Consider the following 3,550-nt stretch of genomic DNA (forward strand, 5'->3'; position numbering starts at 1 on the left):
ATTACTTCCTCTTCTCTCCCATCCCCAATCAAAGTTTTTTTTGCTTTGATTCAGAACAGCAGGAGCTCTCTGCCTCTCCAGTTTGATGGATGGGAACGACCGGGACCCCACGCTCGAGCCAGATGAGCTCGATGGCTAGCAGCCCCGGCAACCATGATTCCCCAGAGAACAAGAAGGTCGACCCTCTCACTCTGGTTTTTTCTTTTCTTTCCAAGTGACTATTGCTCTTCTTTAGTATAGTTCTCCAGGGACTCTCCAATTTTCTTGGACTGAACCTGATGCAGAAAACGTGGCCGCTTTATTTCCTGATACTCGCAAGTTACAGCCAACAATAGACTAGCAATGTTGGCTATTTCCCTTTTCTTCTCTCACCGTGCGAGCATTTGCAGTGTAGAGTTTGTGTAATCTGCTAGTTAATTAAGTAACTACCGTACTAGTTAGACAAGTTGTGTGGTGGTTCACGTTTAGTCCCTAACCAAAAATTAGGCCATGCCCATATTACTGTTCTTCTCCTTTCTATTATTATTAGTCTGGCATATCCCTATATTTTTATATTATCTACCACTTTACTCCCTGGCATAGCTGCAAACTACTTCTACACCGAGAAGTGGTTGTTTGGTATAGTATACCAGTGTGCATTTTTATTTGTAGCAGAAGTTTTCTAAGTTAGATGTACTCATGTTTGTTGCTATTAGGATCAAATATCAATGCTAGTTCAGACATACTACCTGCCATCTTGAAATATAAAATGTTTTTATAGGCTAAACTAGCCTACAAAACGTATATATATTTTGAGACTGAGGTAGTACTTGTTAGTTCTGACCATGCCTAGCTTAAGGACTGATCCGTATTCTTGAAAAAAAATCCTGCATATGTTCGTACATTTTCCTATTTGAATTAATGTTGGATGTATTTTGGTGTGTGCATGTGACATTCAAGGCACATTTTTGCAATATATGTTAGTATATGGTGCTGTGAAACTTCTACGATTGAACATACCACGGCAAGCTTCAGAAGTAACTTTCTTCCATCTACAAAAGTTGAGAGGCAGAGGGAGGGGCACATAGTTTTACCATTGAATAAGCTACTCTCTAAAGCTTCAGAAGTTCGGTTTCAAAAAAAAGCTTCAGAAGTAACTTTCTTCCATCTACAAAAGCTGAGAGGCAGAGGGAGGGGCACATAGTTTTACCATTGAATAAGCTACTCCCTGAGCTAGAGTGAGGGGCACAACATTTACCACTAAATACGCTACTCCATTCAACTTGATTGAGGCTCTAAAATGAAAGTTTAACAATCTTCAGCTTTATAGATTTAGAGCCACACACAAATAATGAAATAGTGTAACAATCTACAGCTTTGAAAATGTTGGTGTTCTTATTTGATCTTGGTTTGTAGCAAATAATAATATTAGTGTTATCATTGACTTTGGGCTCCAATGAAATTCTTGTACGTGTCAATCCTAATTCTCTGCCAAAAGTTGTTTAACAGTATGCTAATGCTTTGCCCAGGTCTATCTCATGGACACCCAGATTTTGTATGCAATTTTCTCAACACCATCGCGTTACCTCACTGCTGGTGGTAATTTTGCATCGCCACTTATTTTTTTATCATTGTTACTGTCAAATACTAATTCTTCAGCTGTACTCTTGATAATTGTTGATGATCTCTTAGCGTTACAAGTGAAATGTATCCTTGGGCAAAATGTCCACATTCTTAGATAGGTCCATTACTATCTCCTTCATAGCCTTTTGGTTTTATTATTTTCACTATATACCTTTTTTTCTTCTAAGTTTCCAACTGTTAAGTGTTAACAATATGTGGATATTGTTATTCAGGGTATATCCAATTTCTTAATGCTCTAATAGGGTAGGTTCTGGGGTTGGTTAACCTCATTTATGCAAATTGTTGGTACCCAAAGGTGCCATTCTGTCAATATTGACAAGTTGATTCATGCCTACTTACAAGGCTGGAAAAATAATGTATTACTGGACACAACTGTAGAAGTATGTAGATGTTTGTTTTCTCAACACATAACTATCCCTTCTTTTATTATCATCAAGGATCACTGGACATATGATAATTGAACGAATCTTGTGCACTGTTGTATGTATTGTCCCCCTTTGTTAGACCAGTTTTTTTCTTTTTCTTGTTTGGATGATATGCACAAGTATGTAACATTTAAATTTTTTACCCACAACTTGGTTGTCTTAATTAATATGGATCTACATGAAACTTATATATGTAGTGGATACTATGTTATTCTCGTTTGTAGCACTGCAAGATTTAAGAATTTTGGAGAGCATGAGTTATTCATTTTTACTTTGATAATTCTCATATTTTACAATCTATGCATATCTACAAATATCTAATGGTCTTGTAAATATGCTAGGTATGATTGCGTACCAGGCTACTTGGTGCTGCCCATCAAAATTCGCACGACATGATAGTTTCCATCAGGAGGGCCGATGGCAAGAACTTGAATAACAACTTCACTAGTTTAAATGTTCTGTTTGTGTGAACTGGATTGTACTGTTTCCTAACTTTGCTGAGTGATATATTTTATTAATCTATGTTGTAAATTATCATCTCGTGGAGGATTTTGTAAACTGCTATGTTATAGATGCTTGCAGATGACTGCGTATATTTATTCATATGTGCACGTGAGGCACTTTGGAAATACCTTGTCTTAGCATTACGATTTGCATAACGCATCATGCTTTAAAATGTAATTGTTGAAAGTTGGGCTGAATGAAATAGGCTAACGGGTCGAACTAATGGGCTACCCCATGTAGGATATCCATGACAATTTCTGTGATGAAAAATCGTGTCCACGTGGCTGCCACGTCATTCTAGTTGGTCAATTGAAAACTCTACGTGGCGTTGGTCCATGGCGGTCTGTTCCGTCACAATGGTTTGGGCCTCGGGCGGGCCTGGGGTAGATCCTTGACGGTCGAAAATCGTCATGGACAGCACCATCTCAAATTATGACGCGATATACATGACGGATTCCAAATCCGTCAAGGATGGGCACCCATGACGGATTTTGCCTGGCCTGTGACAGACTAGTACCGAGTTTGGCAGATTGTGTGTAACGGTTAGATTTTGTGTGGAGGCTATATATACCCCTCCACCCACTCTTCATTCCTGGAGAGAGCCATCAGAATAGATCATCACTTCCAATACACATTTTCTGAGAGAGAACCACCTACCCTTGTGTTGAGCTCAAGATATTCCATTCCTACCATATGAATCTTGATCTCTAGCCTTCCCCAAGTTGCTTTCCACTCAAATCTTCTTTCCACCAAATCCAAATCCTGTGAGAGAGAGTTGAGTGTTGGAGAGACTATCATTTGAAGCACAAGAGCAAGGAGTTCATCATCAACACACCATTTCTTACTTCTTGGAGAGTGGTGTCTCCTAGATTGGCTAGGTGTCACTTGGGAGCCTCCGACAAGATTGTGGAGTTGAACCAAGGAGTTTGTAAGGGCAAGGAGATCGCCTACTTCGTGAAGATCTACCGCTAGTAAGGCAAGTCCTTCATGGGCGACGG

Source organism: Triticum dicoccoides, chromosome 5A (genome assembly GCF_002162155.2).
Source record: "Triticum dicoccoides isolate Atlit2015 ecotype Zavitan chromosome 5A, WEW_v2.0, whole genome shotgun sequence".
In the NCBI taxonomy this organism is placed as follows: domain Eukaryota; kingdom Viridiplantae; phylum Streptophyta; class Magnoliopsida; order Poales; family Poaceae; genus Triticum; species Triticum dicoccoides.